This window comes from Panthera tigris, chromosome E2, assembly GCF_018350195.1.
Source record: "Panthera tigris isolate Pti1 chromosome E2, P.tigris_Pti1_mat1.1, whole genome shotgun sequence".
Lineage (NCBI taxonomy): Eukaryota > Metazoa > Chordata > Mammalia > Carnivora > Felidae > Panthera > Panthera tigris.
In genome coordinates, this window is record NC_056674.1 from 30,234,641 (window position 1) to 30,255,267 (window position 20,627).

General features: G+C 41.7%; 1 long non-coding RNA gene across 1 annotated transcript; it reads right to left on the minus strand.

The window, feature by feature from the left end:
- Window positions 1-4: 4 nt before the first annotated feature.
- On the minus strand, window positions 5-20,418 carry LOC122234102. The gene is made up of 3 exons (XR_006211836.1): window positions 20,278-20,418; window positions 19,949-20,168; window positions 5-162 (listed from the first exon to the last, which is right to left on the minus strand). It is a non-coding gene; the product is annotated as an uncharacterized LOC122234102 (long non-coding RNA).
- Between the last annotated feature and the right edge of the window lie 209 nt (window positions 20,419-20,627).

Below are 20,627 nucleotides of genomic sequence, written 5' to 3' on the forward strand. Positions count from 1 at the left end.
CTGGGACCACATCCCAGCTGTGGGCATCTCAACGTAAACACGGCATCTGAACAAGAGGAAGCACACTCCATGCAGGCAGATTGGAGTTTTCTCTTTGTTCTTTTTCCTTCTTCTTCCTTTTAATGGGATGGAATGTCAAAACACCAGTATTTGGCCCCTTTTCTGTAAAACAATAAGCATTAAAAAATAATAGTAATAATTAGAACAGTAAACCCAGCCGAGAGAAGTCCGTCTGAGGCAAATGAGAAGCTATATATAAGATGCCCTCCTGGACCAGATAAGGAGCCCGTGAGTGGAAAATCGAATTTAGAAGTGCTGCTTCTGAACTGGGTAATTGGTGTGTGAATAAATCAAATTCTAGTGCAAGTTTCTATGCAAAATAAAAACACAGAAAGAGAAGAGAGGGGGGGAAAACCCACGCAAGACACTCAGAGTCAGTGCTGACACTCAAGCGTTCCCCAGAGTCAGTGACTGCATTCCAGAGATACATCTGCCTTCTCTGCAAAGTTGCCCACACGAAAGGAACACGCTCTGGGTTGTGGCATTTTGCCTCCACACTGACCGGGAGTTTGAAAATAAAATAGGAGACCAGAGTGTGGCTGCACAGGCCCTAGAAAGAGCAAGGAGATTTAAGAGCAGGCTTTCCTTCAAAAAAATTTGGTTTTTGTAACAAATCAGGGCCCGGACAGTTTGGAGGAGGACAAAGAACTCTCAGAATCCCCTCCCGAGGCTCTTCCAAAACCAACACAGTCGTTCCCAACCACTCACAGGTGTTTTTCCTCCCAGAACAAACACAGAAACAAATATTTACAGAGTCATGAAAATTCAACAGAAGTCACCTGGACACAGGGCTTCCCCACCTGTGCTCAAGCTCTCTGGCCCGGGATTATTAAACAAAATGTCACACCTAGTTTCCATTGTGGGACAGGAAACCCTTGGGCCAGAGAGAGGAGTTCCCAGAATGTATGCCGAAGAGTAAATGCTGCATCTTTTCAAGAAAGTGTTTGCAGCTCCGAGGGAAGAATGGATTTTAGACAAAGGAAATGTCAGTGGCTTTTCCCCCACATCTGCCAAAATCTGCAGCAATGCCCTCAAAGAGTGCACGACCACCATGTGAATCAATCCATTACATGTATCAACAGCACAGAGTATACAGCTGGCTGTCGGGCCGACCACCTTGAATAATTTCTCATTCGGTTGTTTCTGGGAAAGGCTTTTCCCAAATGCCCCAGATGTGGGCGGGTGTCAAAATTAGGAAATGCAGCTGGGGAGTGGTTGCTCTCGGCCTTCGGCACTCCCTGTGTCATCCTTCGGCCTTCTTCGGTGGATCCAGAGAAGCTAGCAAGCGAAGAAAGTGGATGTGGTTATGGGAGGAGGGACGGAAGGAAACGAAAGGAAGGGAAGAGGAAATCAAAAAAGTGTGGGAACAAGAAGGATGAAAAGGAGGGAGGAAGGAGCAGGAAGGAAGAGAATGGAAAGGAGAAAGAAAGGAGGGAGAGAGGCAGGGAGAGAGAAAAAGAGAAAGACAGAGACAGAGACAGACGAAGATCTGCTGCTGTCAGACCCTCACTGGTTTTTACCGAGGAGCCAGATAGCCGCTCAGTGAAAAGCTGAGATTAAGCTCACAACATAATTTCCATTATGTTAATGTTGCTTTAAAATATATTGCACAGAGTGCTGCAACAATCAAATTATCAATTATAATGTCTACTCAGAGTAGGAAAGTGTTGCAAACAGAGGGCTGATTACTGCTTCAGTACATCCAATCTGCATACTCATTGTTCAGTACAGGGAAAACAAATTATCTTGTGTTGGCCCCGGTTCAAATTTAATTAAATGAGTGCAAAGCAATTATAATAAAGTACAATAGTGTAGTAATGAAAGGAAAATAACTCATTAACCTATTAATCTTTATTTATGTTCCTCTCAAATAACTATGTAATTTCTTTATCACCGCATCCCGTAAGAAGAAGTGGGGTCTCACTGCTTGTGGCCTGGTTTAACAGGTTCTATTTGGTTAAGATGCCTTCACGCCAACCATTTATACCAACTTTCCTTAGCTTTGGGGCCACCCCCAACCCTCCCATCAAGTTCCTTGCCCACACATATGTGTACCTGGGCTAGAGTTAGTGCTTCTCTTCTGGTTGAGAGAGAGCCTGGTGCTTTCAGTCAGAAGAGCTACTCATAACTCCTATTTTGCAGGGCTTTCCGGTTAACAAAGTTTTTCACGTATGTGATCTCATTTAAGTCTTGCAACAACATCATGGGGGTGGTATGATGATTGTTGCTGCTTTATAGATGAGGAAATGGAGTTTTGGAAAAGATAAGCATTTTGCCCAAGCTTTGCAATTCCCCCGGTAGTAGATCCAAGATTGTTACTGAAGTTCATGGCCCCTGTATCCTCATTTCCACCCACCCCCACCCCGGAATCTCACGACTCAAAGCATGGTCCAAAGACGGGCAGCTTTGTTATCACCTGAAAGCTTTTCAGAAGTATAGAATCTTGGGCCCCCCTTTAGAACTAAAGAATCACAATCTGCAGTTCACAAGATCCCTTGGTGATACAGATGCAGGTAGAAGTTCGAGAAGAATCAGCATTGCTGGATACCACAGAGCCTTTCCTGAAGAGACTTAGACAAGTGCCCCAGAGAGATGCTTTTCAGGAGTTCTCACAGCAACTACTTGAGACGGCCTTGAGATGACCTTGAGTGATCAGCATTCACTCCGGCTTCTACTGGCCTATCACCTGATGTGGCTGGGGATAGAGGATATAGGACAGGCAGAAATAGTTTCTTCAGCCCCACACCTGACCCTAAAACCCTCATCCCTTCCTTCAGGGAGAGTTTAGAAAAATGGAGAGGGAAGAGGGGCCCCTGAGTGGCTCAGTCGGTTAAGCGTCCGACTTCAGCTCAGGTCACGATCTCGAGGTCCGTGAGTTCGAGCCCCGCGTCGGGCTCTGGGCTGATGGCTCAGAGCCTGGAGCCTGCTTCCGATTCTCCATCTCCCTCTCTCTCTGCCCCTCCCCCGTTCATGCTCTGTCTCTCTCTGTCTCAAAAATAAATAAACGTTAAAAAAAATTTTTTTTTAAAAAATGGAGAGGGAAGAGAAAGGAGAAACTGAGGAACTAAGGCAGGAAATAGACATTTCTCAAGTTTCCTTGTTCCTAAAGATTCTCCATGTATCATTTCTTTTTTTTCTAATTTATTTATTTTGAGAGAGAGAGAGAGAGAGAGAGAGAGTGTGTGTGTGTGTGTGTGTGTGTGTGTGTGTGTGTGTGAGTGGGGGAGGGGCAGAGAGGGAGAGAGAGAGAGAATTGTAAGCAGGCTTGGCACTCTCAGTGTGGAGCCTGACATGCGGCTCAAAAAAAAAAAGTTACATATTTAAGCAATGTGTTTTTTTGATCATTCCAAATTTCAGCTTTACCTGTTTGTCCCAATTGCTTCTGATAAGAGGATCAACACATTACTGCTTTTCATGTTTCCCTTTGCCCATATACCCTTCATCCCGTAGACACACTGTCATCTTTAGGTGCAAAGTATTTCACGTATTCTGTCTTCAGTGAACTTATTCAACACACATTTGTTGAACTACTGCTCTGTAGTAGGCACTAGACTGGGTATGGGAATAGATTGTTGAATGGTAGAGCCCACAGTGGGGAAAACAGACTTTAAGTGCACAATCACAGAATGGCCACTTCATGATACATGTGATGTGTGGATGGGGAAGGAAAGGTTCACCCTGTCTTTATATAACTCAGAACTGGGATGGGTTTCCTGTTTTGGAAGAGTAAAATAAGTGTTTGAATAAATAAGCCAGCAAACGTCCCATCCAATTTTTAATGCAGTGTCTTTTTTTTTCTTCTTGCTTTACTGAGATATACTTTACAAATCAAAATTTTGTGTATTGTATATTTCAAAACAATTGTATATATCGAAACAACTTGATGTGTTGCTAATGCAGTTTCTTTGGGCTGAACGATTGCTGGGGGCCCTTAGGATTTGGAGCAAGTTCTCCCACCTACCTCTCTTCTTGCCTGTCCTCAGGTCTGCCCCAGAGGATGCTCTGCACCTTTCTTCAAACTACCCTGTTCCCCAGAAAGCTGATCTTTATGGACCCGATCAACTGGCTCCCTGGCCCTGCACCTTCCAAGTGAATGAGGCCATTTGAGGATTTGGAGGCAGGCTGTATGGTTTGTACACCATCTCCTCATCTGTACAGTTGCCATGTATTGGTTACATCTGTCTCTAGAAAGCCACAGCTCCTGCCAGGCAGCTCTCTCCATATAACTACTCTCTGCACCCAAGATCAGCAAATCAGGCTGAGACTAAGGCAAGTTAGGGTGGCTAGTTGCAAAAGTTAAGGCAGTTGTGATGCTTGGGTCCATGCGTTGTCCCAGCCCTGATGTAACATTTTTCTGTAAGGGGCCAAAGTAAATATTTTAGGTGTTAGAAGCCAAACAGTCTCTGATGCAATATTCACTTGATCTTAGCCAAAAGGCAGAGAAGCGATCTGATGCAATATTCAACTCTGCCTCTGAACTGCAAAAGCAGTTGCAGACAATAGGCATGTTTCAATAAAGCTTTATTCTCATTAACAGGACGTGGGCCAGATTTGGCCCATGGCTGTAGTTTGCCAACCCCTGCTCTAAGTGAGACAATTCCCCACACTGCTAACTCTGGGGTACAGCACTGTCCCTTGTGGTTTCCTTTAACCCTGCTCCCATCTTTGAAAATAATTCCTTTACTAAGCTCCCCTAGAATTATCCAAATTGAGTGTACCATCTGTTTCCTGCTAGGACCCTAATTGATGCACTTGGCTTTGCATTTCTCCAACACAAGCTCTAATTGCAAAGGAACAACAACAACAAAAACAAAACCAACAACAAAAAGTGGGGACTATGACCAATTATGTGGCAGGGATGTGGTGCTTTACATGTATTCATTCATCCCAAATATGATAGACTATTTCACAAAGTTACAATATGCTTTTAAAGTTGGCTGGAGCTGAAATAAATACCCCCCCCCTTTTTTTCCATTGGGGCCTGGAGTCTCAATCCTGCTGCCCTACTTGTCCTCTTCTAATGGAATAGAGGTCTGTTCTAATTAAACAAGAAAACACATCTTTTCACAAGGGGAGAACGGAGGCCATTGTACTCTGTGCTCAAAGAAAGAATGCTTTAATAAGAATCCTTTTATAATCCCTGCTTTTATTTGTTGCTTCCCAAAGCTTTTGCTGGTAATAAAAGGATTGTAAAGTTGACAAATATAAGCAGGGACAAAGAAGTTTGGGGAGATAATGCCTTGGTGAATGGGCAAGTGTTTGAAAGTGTATTGATCCCACAACATGTAGAAGATGATCGCGAAAAGCCAAAGCTGCCATCAGGATGATGTTTCTATTACAAAGTAAAAGCCCCTCCAGGCAGGACCATCTAACCCTCGTATCAGGTAGAATTATGCCCTGTGTTGAGGAGAAAAATAATTCAAGCCAAAATGTAGGGTTTGGTATCTGAAGATCTGGATTCAGATGTGGATGTGTTGAACTTCTAACCTACTGCATTATCCTACATAACCAGCAAATGGAGCCTCAGCAAATGTGTCGTGTTCCGTGATGGGCGTGTTATGGATGTCTGCTCTCATTTCACCCTCATGACTATCACCTGCAGTACCCGTTATTCCTTCGAGCAAGAGCCACCAATTTTGAAGGCTTTATTACATGTTCCATGGCGCTCCACTCCCAGCACGAGGATGGAACACGTGACCAGGCCTGGGTCAATCAATGCAGTGCAATGCACTGGCCACACAGATTGGTTTAGTTATATGCGCAGTTAACCAATAAGACTGAGATGCGGTAAGTGATCAGATGGGCTGTTCTTTTCCACTAGAGTTGAATGTGGGAGCCTAGAACTGCTGCAGCTACGGTGGAGCCCGAGGCTGAAGTCAACAGAGTAGAATGATGACATTGCTCAAGCCCCCAGGACAACCTTACCTAAAGCCAGCCTTAATGAGATGGATTGGGGAAAAATATAAACAAGATTCTACACTTCTCTGCATCCAAACCTTTTGTGGTTTTACACATTCTCTTACTGAGAGCGTCAAGAGGTGGAGATTTTTTCCTACCCCTTCAATCCAGCTGGTCTCGTGACTTGCTTCAGCCAATGTGATGCAGCAGAAGTGATGGTGTGTGTTATCACTCTATCTCAGAATCCTGCCGCCATGCAGCTAAGCCTGGGCTAGTCTGTTAGGAGGTGAGAGATGTTGTGGAGGACAGCCAAGCATCCCAGCCAACTGTCAGAAGCCCATCCACAACTAACAGCCCAGTGGAGACTGAAATGAATGAGGGAGCCCAGGAGACTGGAATAACCATCCAACTGAACCCAGCTTTGATTGCCGATCCACAGATTTTGAGCTAAATAAGTAGTTGTGCTAAGCTACTATATGTTGAGGTGAGTTATCATTCATTAACAACTAACTAATAACACACAACCCTAACCCTGGATTTTTCACTCATACATATCAGTAATTTATTATTATTATTATTATTGTTTTAGTTAGGATTAGGGTCATCATTTGAGATGAAAGGAATCCTAATACAACAAAGATGTGCCTCCATTCCTCAACTAGATACTACTGTTAGAGATCCTGTCTGTCTGGTATGGATCCAATGGTGAGTGGGTGATCAATAAATTCTTAATGATTGCATAATATTTGTCTGGTTCTCAAATCACGTTTTGAAGAGCAAAGGATATATTCGTTCTTGACTCTCTGAAGTCATCTGTATGGGGATCTTGCTTAACTTGGCCTAATTCCTCAGCAGGAATATAAGAAGCTTCTCCAACCATCACAATAGGTGAACAAGTAAGCTTGAGTATCTAAGGTATCCTCAGAAACCACCCTGAGCCGTCTTCCTCAAGAGAATCTGGAAAAATCTGAGGCTCATATTATCCTCCTTGCTATAGAAACCTGAAATTAAGTGTCAACTCTTTCTTTCTAAGATAAAAGGCATGTACGTTTTCTAGGCAAGAAGCCCAGATCCACCTTCCTTCTTGTCCTCTAAGACTCCAATCATTCGTTGCTGTAACTTGCTGCATTATTCCTATAATTTATTTTATTTAAAAAAGAAAGAAAGAAAAGATGAAAAACTAAAGTAAGAACCCCAGAGGAGTCACATTCCACTCCAGTAAAAAGATAGAATCTACCTGACCTATAGCGGAGTGGAATCCAGCAACCAATTCTTACCAGCTGTTGACAAATTGTGTGTGTGTGTGTGTGTGTGTGTGTGTGTGTGTGTGTGTGTGTAGGGAGAGAAAGGACACCATTATTTTTATTCTTTAATCAGAAGATAACCAGATTTTCTCTACCCTAAGTGAGTTTACATTTTAAGTTCCTAAATGGTTGTTTTTTTCTCAAATCCACAGACAAAGTCAGAAAGAAGAAGATCCTGTTGAGGACGGAAAGAGAAATATACTCAGTAGCTGGAGATAACTTCTCTCAGCCCAGAGGTCAGGCGAGGGCATATCTGGTTGACATTTACTCTTCTCTCTAAACTCTCCCAGGCCTCAAGAGCTCCTAATCTTTCCATTCTTCCTTCTTGCTCCTCCTCACTCATAGGCTCATCTCTTTCCCTGAAAGGCTCAAGGGAAAGTCCAAGGTAATGAATGACATTCATGAGAAAAGGAAGACATGGGTTCAATTGGTCGATCTCCTCCAACTAGACAACTGGTGTGGCATTCGACAATTGCCAATTGTCAGAATGAGGTCCAGAACCATTCAAACCTTCCTTCCTCATTAGATTGCAAGTCTGCAGAGTAGAGAAAACACCATATTGGGAAATTGGATGCCAAAGAGAAGACATTCAGAAGGTAAATAAATGAACAGGGTCAAAGGGGGAGGGGCAGGTACGCTCTGAAGAAACAGAGAAACCTGTGTATGAGGGAGAACATTTGGTTGAAGCTACTGGACATGAAAGTGACAGAGCAAAGGAGGCAGTAATGCAAACTAGGGTGATAAGGGGGAAAGTAGTGAAGAGCTTCAATTTATTTCCTGTCACTTGCCCCCTTTCTTGCATTATAAAATGCAAACTCCATAACATCGTCTTATGACCCTGTGTGATTGACATCCCTTCAGCTTCTTCCCTAGAAAGCCCCCCCCTTATTCCTAGCTGCACATTCTTTAATGTCCTCCACCATGCCAGGCTTGTTTCTGCCTCTGGGTCTTGCCATTTGCTGTTTTTTTTTTCTGTCATGGCAGGCTCCTCCCCATCTGTCAAGTCTCAGTTCAAACAGCAGCTCCTCTGTGAGGTCATCCTTGATTACCTTACCCAATATAGGCCTACTCCTGCCCAACACTTCCTACCTCACTACTCTACAATGTTCCCCTCCATTGTACTTCATGGTAGCCAAAATCTTCCTTCCTTGTGCTAATTTGGGACTTAGTTCACTCTTCTTTTTCTAGCTCCTTGAGGTGTAAAGTTACATTTTTATTCGATAACTTTCTTCTTTATTTATTTCTTCTTCTTATTTTTTTAATTTTTAGAGAGAGAGAGAGCACATGGAGAGGAGCAGAGGGAGAGGGAGAGAGAAAATCTTAAGCAGGCTCCATGCTCAGTGTGGAGCCCGACACGGGGCTCAATCCCACAACCCTGGGATCATGACCTGAGCCAAAATCAAGAGTCCGACACTCAATCAACTGAGCCACCCAGGTGCCCCTCTTCTTTTTTAATGTAAGCATTGATTGCAATAAACATCCCTCTTACTATTGCTTTTACTGCACCCCACAAGTTTTTTATTTTTATTGTTGAATTTGAAGGGGTCTTTGTTACAGTAGCTAGTACTCCCCACCCTAGCTAATACACGAAGGAAGTCTTGCAGATGGTGTGTAAGGACCAACCAGAAGACACAAATAATCATAGCTTCTCTGAAATTCCCCTTTCTCCTAATTCACTTCTCCTGGACCTTGGACCATGAATTCCAGCTGTTGCATCGACCAATGCCTAGAACCATTTTCTCTGTTGAGCACAAAGTCTTCATTCATTAGGGTGCTCTCCAAACACATCCATTCCCTGGTGCTCATTTCCTGGCCTGGAAGTGTGTGAGGATCACAGCACTCTCTGGATTTATATGCTCTGTTACCTGTATTAGTGAGAATGCTAGGCTGCAGCCATTCATCACCCACCAGCCCACCAGACAAAAATGATTCACTCTAGACTTAAAGGTTGAAGTCGACTGAGTATCGTTTTAACTGGAGGGAAAGGCACTTCCATAAAATGGCAAGAGCTTTACGGCAGAAAGTTGTATTAATGACCCCACTTCGGTGCTTATCAGGAGGAGGTCATATAATCCCTTCCCAGAATTACATGCTGGCCAGTTCAGATAAATAACACAGATCTCCACCATTCATAATCCAAAATGTTAACAATTAATTTCCGAAATCAATCCTGAAGGGGGCTGGAAGCCCAAATCGCTGGGCCCAGACAGGCCTTGCCTGGTGGATTTCTCGTGAGTCAAAATTTAAACCTCCAACTTGTAACGAACTGTTGTCAAGACACAGCTGACTTAGGCAATCAAGATAACATTATTCAGCAATAACGTGGGTGAAACATACTCTAAGTGTGAATTAATAAGTCGGCTGACACCAGGCCCCAGATGTTTCCCACTCTGGCAATATGCCCAAAGTGATGATAAGCAGATTTACATACTTAACTAATATGTTTATTTAAAGGAAATTTCCAAATCCAAAATAACATCCAGATTTCTTATTTGGCTGCAGATCAAAAGACATCCTATCAATAAAGACAGAATCCAGGATAAACCTTTTCAACATCTGCTTAAAACCAAACAACAGATTTGAGGGTTTTGGTAAAACTTAATTGCAGACAAATTTTACTGCCTCTTACATAAATATATCTTTTCATGTCCCTGGGGTGGTTCTGACCTCATCAATTCTCATGTTCACAATACACGACATTGTTCTTTTACCGGCACCAAGAGCTCTGCCTTTATGGAGACTTCCAGTCTCAAGGTTTTCTTTCAGACTGAAGGATGAACAGACTTTCCCCCTCATCAGGAAAGTGTAGCAAAAGTCAGGGGCGTGAGCAAGAGCTTGGAATGTTGTAGAAAAGAAAAATCTGCTCCTCTCCCAACCAGTTAGTGCTTTGCTTTTTTGTAAGTGCTAAAAAAGCATTTACTTGGCCTCAGTCTTCCTTCATTTTAGACTGATCCTCCTTGACTAGCGATGTTTTTCTTTTTGTTGTTGTTGTTGCTGTTGATTCCCTAAGGGAGAGCTCAGTAACTGGACGAAAGTGTTAATAGATCTCTATGCTTCAGAAAGAGATGATGATGGAATGGGTGCCGGCCATACTAGCTCATATCCCTTCGGTGTGAATGAGTTCATTTCCCTAGGTGTTAACTGCCTGAAGTTGGACCAGGATTTTTGGGCACTGAGGCATTTTTCCTACCCACTGGCCAGGGCTGTAATTGAACTAAGGATGTGCTTCAGAAACTCCCCTTGCCTGGGGATCTGTTTAGTGTCAGAGCCAGTATTAGCCGGTTGACCCTGGGGCAGGCAGATTTGGAGAGTCAGAAGTCATCCATCTTTGCTCCAGCTCCATCCTTTGAACTTAGTCATGTTAAAATTTTGAGTCCAATCTCTTCCTAGCCAAGACCGGAAGGATAGGTTGATGGAAGCCTTCAAAGAAATGCCAGCTAGAGCAGCAGAGGGCTACCATTTTCCTCTTCTCAATTGGCAAACATGTTTCTAAACACTTCTTTTAATTATGCTTTTTATACTTCCTATAAATTTTTCCAGTAATAAGTGATACCATAGATAACAATTTTCTATGTATTACATAGAGATAGCAAACGCCTTAAAATCTAACCTTTGACCCAGAAATTCTACCTCTAGAATGCATAAGAAAATAATTATAGGTTTGTGCACAGATTTAACTATAAAAATGCATGGCTTTGCTTATGATAAGAAGAGAAATATCAAATGACCTCAATATCAAACAACTGAGACCAGCCAATTAAATGATGGCCCACAATTTGTGAAATTATTCAAAATGAAGTAATAAGATAAAACTTAACGACAATAAATAGTGTTGATCTTGGCAAGTCAGAAAAAACAGGTTGCAAAAACGTGTTATATTTTGCCACTAGAAGATATGTATGTACAAATATGTAATATGTATATGTCTTAATGACATATAACAAAATTATGGCAAGGGTAGCATTATAGGTAATTATAGTTTGTTTTTCACTTATTTTATAATTTAAATGTTCTACAATGAACAATTATTATTTTTAGGATTCAAAATTCTAAAAATATTGTGAAGGTTTTCATTTTAAATGAATTGTCGAGGTATAATTTACATATAATTAAATGCATTCATCTTAAGTATTCACTTCAATGAGTTTTGACAAATGTATGTACCCCATGTCGTTGACAAACTAAGACAGAGAACAGTTAAAATATAGAATTACTACATAATTTCTACCCTAAAGTGTTCCCTCATGTCCCTTTCTAGTCAAACTCCTCTGGCTCCAAGGCAACTTTCTGTCATTGTTACGGGCTGAATTGTGTCTCTCCCAAAATTTATAGGTTGAAGTCCCAAACCCCCAGTACCTCAGAATGTGACATATCGGGAGATAGGGCCTTTCAAGAGGTAGATTAGGTAAGATGAGGTCATATGGATGGGCCCTGTCCATACGACTGTTATTATAAAAAGAAGAGATGGGGCACCTGGGTGGCTCAGTCTGTTAAGCGTCCAACTTCAGCTCAGGTCATGATCTCACGGCTCGTGGGTTTCAAGACCTGCATCGAGCTCTGTGCTGACAGCTCAGAGCCTGGAGCCTGCTTCAGATTCTGTGTCTCTCTCTTTCTCTGCCCCTCCCCTGCTTGCACTCTCTCTCTCTCTCTCTCTGTCTCAAAAATAAACATTAAAACAATTTAAGAAATGAAATAAAATAAAGGAAGAAGAGATTAGAACACTGACATGCACAGAAAGGAGACTGAAGACGGTCATCGATAAACCAAGGAGAGAGGCCTCAGAAGATTCTAAATCTGCCCCTACCTTGCTCTCAGACTTCTAAGTCTCCAAAATAGTGAGAAAATAAATTTCTGGTTGTTTAAGCCACCCAGTCTGTGGTATTCGTATGGCAGCCTTAGCAAACCAATACAGAATTATAGTATTTTTTTAAGTTTATTTGTTTATTTTGAGAGAGAGAGAGAGAGAGAGAGAGAGAGAGAGAGATGTGGGAGGGGCAGAGAGAGGGAAAGAATACCAAGCAGGCTCTGCACTGTGAGCACAGAGCCTGATGTTGGGCTTGACCTCACAAACTGTGAAATGATCTGAGCCAAAACCAAGAGTCGCATGCTTAACTGACTGAGCCCCCCAGGTGCCCTTATAGTATTTTTTAAAAAAGAGTTTCATATAATGGAATCGTACAGTATGTGTTTGGCTTCTTTTGCGCAGATTCAGCCCTGATGTTTTTGAGATTCATCCTTGTTGTTGTGTGAATCTATAGATTAGTCAGTGATTTACTCTAATCTGTTGGCGATTCCTTTTTCTTGCTGGATGGTATTTCATTGTGTGGCAATACCACATTTTGTTTATCCATCCACCAGATAATAGACGGACACTTAGATTGTTTCCAGTTTTGTACTATTATGAATAGAGCTCTTATAAAATTCCTGTACAAGGGGCGCCTGAGTGGCTCAGTTGATTGAGTGTCTGACTTGGTTTCAGCTCAAGTCATGATCTCATGGTTCGTGAGTTCGAGCCCCACATCGGGTTCTACACTAACAGTGTGGAGCCTGCTTGGGATTCTCTTCTCTCTTTCTGTGCCTCCCTAACTCAGGCTGTCTTTCTCTCACTCTCTTAAAAAATAAATAAACTTAAAAGCAATATTTAAAATTCTTGTACAAGTTTTTTTTTTTTTGAGACATATGTTTTCATTTGCCATGGGTAAATATCCCTAAATAGAATTGCAGGCTCATGACAGAAGTAAATATTTAGCTTTATAAGAAACTGCCAAACTGGTTTCCAAAGTGGTTATACCACTTTACAATCCTGTCAGCAATGGATGGCAATTCTAGTTCCTCTGGATCCATCCCAACACTTGGTTTTTCAGTCTTTTAAATTGTAGCCATTCGAGTGGATATGTAGTGGTATGTCATTGTAGGTTTAAATTTACATTTCCCTAATGGCTAAGGATGTGAGCATCTTTTAACGTGCTTATTGGCCATTTGCATATTTTATTTTGTGAACTGCCTGTTCAAGTCTATTGTTCACTTTTTATTGGATAATTGGTCTTTTATTATTATCACTTTTTAATTTTTATTTATTTTGAGAGAGTGTGAGAGTAGGGGAGGGGCAGAGAGAGAGAGAGAGAGAGAGAGAGAATCCCAAGCAGGCTCCATACAGCCAGTGCAGAGCTTAATGCAGGCCTCAAACTCACAAACCATGAGATCATGACCCCAGAACCCAAATCAAAAGTCTGCCCAAATCTGCTTTTGCCACAGCAAAAGCAGAAACAAAGCCCAACCAACCCTGGCACATATTCTGACCTCTAGGAAGGGAAGCACGATGCCTGCTGAAGCACCTTCTAGGATTTTCTGTCTTTAGACGGACAATGGTTTCTTTCATTCACAACTAACAAAAGTCCTTTTCAGGTATGATTTGGTAAGTGCTGTTCATGCTTCTTTGCCATAAGCAAAGCAGAAAAATAGAGATCCTTCAAAATTCTATTAGAAAACAGACCTTCTGGGAAATGCAGAATTGGGCTTTCTGAGCTATAAGGCTAAACCATTCCTTCACTCCCCTAGAACTGACTGCTTTCTGTTGTGTGCCCCCCAAATGACCCTTTGCACACACATATCATCACAGCTCAGGTTTTTTGGTGCATATTTCTTTACATGTCTGTTTTTTAGAATCATGCCAGAAGCCCCTTTAGGACATGGCCATGCTTTGTCTTTCTTTGTATGTAGAGAGCCTAACATAGAACTGGCACAGGATAAGAAATCAATGGATACTACATGAATGAATGAATGAACGAATGAATTGTTCAAACCCAAAACTCTGAGCTACCTCTTCTGGTTCTATTCTCTACTTGGTGAAATCTTTCACTCTGGAGTTAGACCCAGGATCATGTCTCAGCTCCACCTCTTGCCCTTGTGTTAGTCAAAGTTCTCAGCCTTTGAACTCCAGTCTCTTCAACTTATTAAAGGAGTATTGATGGTTACGATTATGATAATTGCCTCATCTGTTTGTGTGGATTAAATGAATGAACACAAGGTGTGTAACCAGTGTCTGGCCCATGGTAAGTGCTCTGTAAATGTTAGCTATGATTATGTATAGGCTGCATTTTATGTGACTCATTTCTTAGAAAATTACTCTTAATGGGTAGAAGATGATGGTAATGGTGATGATGCTGATCAAGTAACTATCAGACTAGGTGTCTTATGTGCATTATATTTCCTAATCTTTACAACAACCTTGAATTACAGGGATTTTATCCCTCTTTTATGGTTGCAACTCAAGTGACTGCATGAATCACCAAGCTATTAAGTGAAAGAGCTGGGATTCAGACTCAAGTTTATCAGATTCTAAGCTTTTTCATCATGGTCACTCTGTCCCTTCACTCAAGAAGGCGCTCTTCAGAGGAGTGGATGCCTGTCGCCAAGGAGGACAGCATAGGTCACAGACATGGGGTTGGCAGATTGTTCTGTCTGGAAGAATGGGATTCAGCCAACTTTGAGGACCACCAGTTCTGTCCTTCCGTCCTTTTTCATTCTTATTATATTTTTTAATATTTATTTTTGAGAGAGAGGCAGATAGAGTGTGAGCAGGGGAGGGGAGGAGAGAGGAAGACACAGAATCCCAAGCAGGCTTCCGGCTCTGAGCTGTTAGCACAGAGCCGGACACGGGGCTCCAACTCACAAACCGTGAGATCATGACCTGAGCCGAAGTTAGACACTTAACTGACTGAGCCACCCAGGTGCCCCAGTCCTTCCCTCCTTTAGATAGTATGTCATTTAGGATTAACTTCTGTAGTATATTACAGACAACACAAACAACAGTGGCTGAAGTGAGGTTTTTTCTTTTGCATAAGGAGAGTTGAGGTGTTTAGTCCAATGCTGGTATGGTGGGTTCCAAGCTGCAAAACAAGGTTTCTTCTATCTTTTTGTCCCTAAAAATAAGCAGCCAGGAGAAATGTTCTTCTTCCTCATACAGGGCCTGACCCGACTTCCTGACCCGACTAAGAGATATCCAGCCCCAACAAGTGGGCCAGCCCAGGAACCCTCTGTGTCTGGGGACTTAGGATTCTCCCCTCCACCAAATGCCACCTTTTTGCTGGCCTCGGCAAAGTCCTCTTCACCCTCAGGTAGCTCCATGGAGACCAGTGGGAGCCCCAGCAGCACCAGATGTAACAAGCAGATCAAAATAATTCCACAAAGGGGGCACCTGTGTGGCTCCGTTGGTTAAGTGCCCAACTTCGGCTCAGGTCATGATCTCACAGTTCGTGGGTTTGAGCCCCGCATTGGGCTCTGTGCTGATAGCTCAGAGCCTGGAGCCTGCTTAGGATTCTGTCTGCCCCTCCCTCCCTCGCATTCTGTCTGTCTGTCTCTTTCAAATATAAATAAACATTAAAAAAAATAAAGTGATCAAAATAATTCCACAAAGGCTCTGAAAATTAAATTGTTATTGGACATGTTCATCCTGCAATCATATCTCAACTTTGCCTCTTGCCAGCCCACAAAAGCATGCCAAGACCTGTGTGGTGAACCTAAACAGCCTGCTAAAATCAAAGATTTATATAGGACCCAGAGTCTCCTAACAATAACAGCTAAAATATCCATTATATAATAGAAAACCATCATCCCAAGAACCAAGAAAACCACAACATGAATAAGAAAAGACAACTGACACCAGCACTGAGATGAATCAGACACTGGAATTATATTGACAAGGATTTTTAAAAAATATTTATATATTTATTTTGAGAGAGAGAGAGAGAGAGAGAGAGAGAGAGAGAGAGAGAGAGAGAGACAGCAGGGGAGGGGCAGAGAGAAAGAATCCCAAGCAGGCTCCGAGCTGTCAGTACAGAGCCCGATGTGGGCTCAAACCCATGAACCATGAGATCATGACCTGAGCCAAAATGAAGAGTTGGACGCTTAACCAACTGAGCCACCCAGGCTGACAAGGATTTTAAAGCAGCTATCATTGGAGTGTCTGGGTGGCTCAGTCAGTTAAGTGTTCAACTTCGGCTCAGATCATGATCTCACGGTGCATGAGTTCAAGCCCCATGTTGGGCCCTATGCTGACAGCTCAGACCCTGGAACCTGCTTTGGATTCTGTGTCTCCCTCTCTCTCTGACCCTCCCTGCTTGTACTTTCTCTCTCTCTCTTGAAAATAAATAAACATTAAAAAATTGTTTATAAAAATAAATAAATAAATAAAGCAGCCATCATTAAAGTGTTTTAACAATCAACCACAAATTTTCTTGAGAAAATGAAAAAACATAGAAAATCTCAGCAGAGAAAGTTTTAAAAAAATGGAAATTACAGACTGAAAAATGTAATAGAAATAGAAAGGCTTATCTCCTAGCTAGGTCAGCGCCCTCCAAGAACTGCAGAATTCAGTGATTTCCAAATTTAATTTTACTGGATATATTCTAGCTACTGGGTATTTTTTAGGGAGACTGGGAAATGTAGTCCTCATGCTGAGCCACCAGGGATAGATTGGAGTTTTGTTTATTGTTATTATTATTGTAAAAGGCAAGAATAAGTATTGAATTGTTATCTACTCATGTCTACCATTGAAACAAATGGCCCATACAGTGAGAATGAAGGTTCTAGGAGTTGGTATTGGAATATGGACTTACTATGAATAAGACTAGAGAAATGGTGTGGCCATTAAGGAAGATGAGGAACTTTTGGTTCAGTCTGGCATAATCTACGGTTACCATTTTTCGTAAGAGCTGGCATAAGGACAATTTGATGTGACCTAATGTCACTAACACCTCAACAGGCTCACCTTCTCAGGAAAGGCCACTTAATTACCTGATTAATTTGCTCATCTTAATTAACTTGTCCCTATTGTTGATAACCTTGTATTGATTGCTCTGCTGGTAGTAATTAGAAAAGTGGTAGAGAAGTAAATGGAGAAGCCACAAGGAAGAAAAATAAAAGCATGCACTCCTGTCTCTCAGGAATCTACCCTCTAGACTTTGAGCTCAACACTTTTGTTTCTCCTTCTGGGTAAACATGTTAGAAATGAAGAAAGAAAGAAAGAAAGAAAGAAAGAAAGAAAGAAAGAAAGAAAGAAAGAAAGAAAGAAAGAAAGAAAGAAAGAAAGAAAGAAAAAGAAAGAGAGAAAGAAATGCAAGTCATTTTCTCTGGTAATCATTTCTACTACTCCTCATTCCTTAGAGATTTGCCCCTTTTTTTTTCCCTCAAAGACTCTGCTCCCATACCCCCACATGGTCCTCCTCCCTTGATTACAGCTGACTGGGCAATGGATGAACACAAAGCAGAAATCTATTTTTTCAGATTTTTGAATTGGAGCATAAAAAACAGTATCAGTTAACTTCAGGTGCTGAAACTATAGGATTCCATAGACATGAAGGGTGGCCAGGGCAGCCATTTTGTGGCAGCCATCTTGGACCTTGTACTCCATCAGCAACAAAAGAGAGCTGTCCAGTCATGCTTACCAGACTCCTAATGGTTTTACAATTCCTGGTATCAGTCTCTTGTCCCCTAGCCATACTTCTTACTCTGGGTTTTACAGGATACTTTTGCTTCTTTTACAAAAGCTTTTTGTACATAAACTCACTCATTTTGGTTGCCATTTTTTTGCAGCTCAGTGGATCCCTAATATAGCAAAGCACTCTCATCATTGGTTTCTCTCCATTTTAGCTTTGAACACCTCTAATGAAAACGCGCATGCAAGGGACCTATGAAAAATAAGTAAATGGGAGTTGCTATCAAAAATGTGTAAACTGAGAACAGATTGTTGGTTGGCAGAGACCAAAGGTGAGGAGTGGAAGAAATGGATGAAGGTGGTCAAGAGACACAAACTTCCAGTTATGAGATAAATAAGTCCTGGGCATGTAACATGCAATGTGGTGACTATATAGGTAATGATATTGTAGTGTATATTTGAACCTACCTAGGAGAGTAAATCTGAAAAGTTTGAATCATAAGAAAAATATTTGTAACTATGTGAGGTGATGGATGTTAACTAAACTTACTGTGGTGATCATTTTACAGTATACAAATATCAAATCATTATATTGTGTGCCTTAAACTAATATAACACTTAATTTTAATTATATCTCAATAAAACTGGGAAAAACTGTATAAAGTGATGAACTGTTCTAGTTTCCTTCAGGCCCAGTGCTGTGCCTAACCCTTTCAGGCTTTGTCTACCATTAACATGTCACTATATTCCCACTGACTTCAGTCCTTTGGGACCCCCTAATTCCCATACCCCACCCAGATTCCCAGAACTCTGTTGCCTCCCAGAAGTAATCATAGTCAACACTTAATGCCAGCTATTTTGGCTTGGGGCCATGGCCTTGCAAAGCTGGTATTGAAGTAATGCTCTCCTGCCTAATTTGATTGAATTGAGTGTTCCAGTAAGACTGGTGATGTTTTCCTTGCTACAGGGTCCATCCTAACGAGCAAATGCTGCCTCTCTTTCATAGAAGGCTGCAAATGTGGGCTTGTAAAGAAAATCTTTACAAACACTTCTTGGTGTCTCAGAGATCACCCAACATAATTACACGTGGGGATATGCTGAGAAATACTAAAATAAACCTGACTTAGCATGCACATAAGCCTTTCGTTTAGTATTGTGGCATCAAAGTTTTAAAAAAATGTGTTTCCATAAATTTTGACTATTTATTAATTGAGAATATACTAGAAGTGAAAGAGCCAACAAAAATTTAAAGCAGCCTAATCAGTGAGACAGCATTATGACAATCTGGAGTCTCATATTCCCAACACCTTTGTCTAGAGTCTTAAGCACTGCCCGAGTGTGTACAAGTCACATAAACAAGAACCACTCCAAACTTTGTTGAGAAGAATGAGGGCATCTTTACAAAGAAAGACCAACGAGGAGGAAAGCCATGTGCTACTTACAGCTCTTTGGTAGCTATGCAGTGCCAAGGATTTTTACCAGTCCTCGTACAGAAGAAATCTGGAAGCTCAATTCTAGAAGACTGAAGAGCCTCATGGTAGCCCAGAACTTTCATATAAGAAAGGAACTAACTCCTCTTTTGTGAAAACATTTTTTTGGTCTCTGTTACTAGAATTTACCCTAATCTTCATGAATGCACAAGCTTCTATGTTTGACAAATACGTTGTCTACCACATTATATAAATGGCAGCATGGCATTCCAGGATAGGGAAAGACCACCACTTCCTCATCCACCCCACTATCGTTGGATGTTTAAGCTATTTCTGACATTTTTCTAGGTTAAACAAGGCATGGTGAACATGCATCCATATACATCCTCAGGTATATCCTTAGGATAAACTGCTAAACTAGTTTATGTACACTCATTGGTCTGGGCCCACCTAAACTATTGCATATGTTTAAAAAAAATTTTGAAACTTACTCCCAACATTCTTCTCCAGAGAAATAGTACAAAATCGTGCTTCTACAAAACTTGCAGGAAGTGGTTTACTGATACTCTCAACACACTGGTCGTGACTTTTCTTTTTTGAAATCTTTTGACAATTTGATTTATGCTGGACTTTTGCAACCTACACCCTGGTATTGTGTTATCTTTCAGTTTAGTGATCAGTATGCTCTCCCCATCACCACCACCAACACTCCCAATTTCTCTGCACTAGGGTTAGTAGTCCCACTTACACTCCTCAACATTCACTTTATTGTTGCAACCATTAATTGTTCATTCATCTATTAGTGAGTACCTACTTCGTACCAGTATCGTGAGAGCTGTTGATGATATGGGGATGGATAAGACTGACAAGATCCCTATGTTCACAGAGCAGATCGCTCCACCATATTCACATAGTTGACTGTCTGGGCTCAGGATTTGCCTCCATCCAGTACATTGTGGAAACAGATCTGCTTCTCTCTCACATTGGCATTCATTCATCAGCCATGGAGATCTTCACAGACATTGTCTTTTTTCATCTTGCCTATAATAATGAGAGAGATCACCATGGAAACACTATCATGGGCTACTAATGAGTAATTTGGGTGTTAGACATATCACAGTGGTCCAAATATGCTAGAGAGGAGACTCACTCTTCACATCGTGAGAGATGAAGTTTTCCTGAATGCAGCCTCTCAGTTGTAGATGGTCTTCTCTCTCTGACACCTAAATGACTTCAACCATGTGGACAGGGGTCCACTCTTCAACTCCTAACCATCTAACCAGCCTAAGAAGGTCAGAGCTCTGGAATGTTCTGGGAATCACAGAATCTCTAAGGCAGATGAGATCATAGAGGAAATGGAGTAAACCCCTCTCCTGTCTAGGAATCTCTCCAATGTCCATCTTTCACATACCCTGATTCTATAGTAGCCATCCTCCAACTCTGTAACTTTCTAGAGCAGACACATAGTGGAACATGATCCAGAAACCATGATCCTTTCCC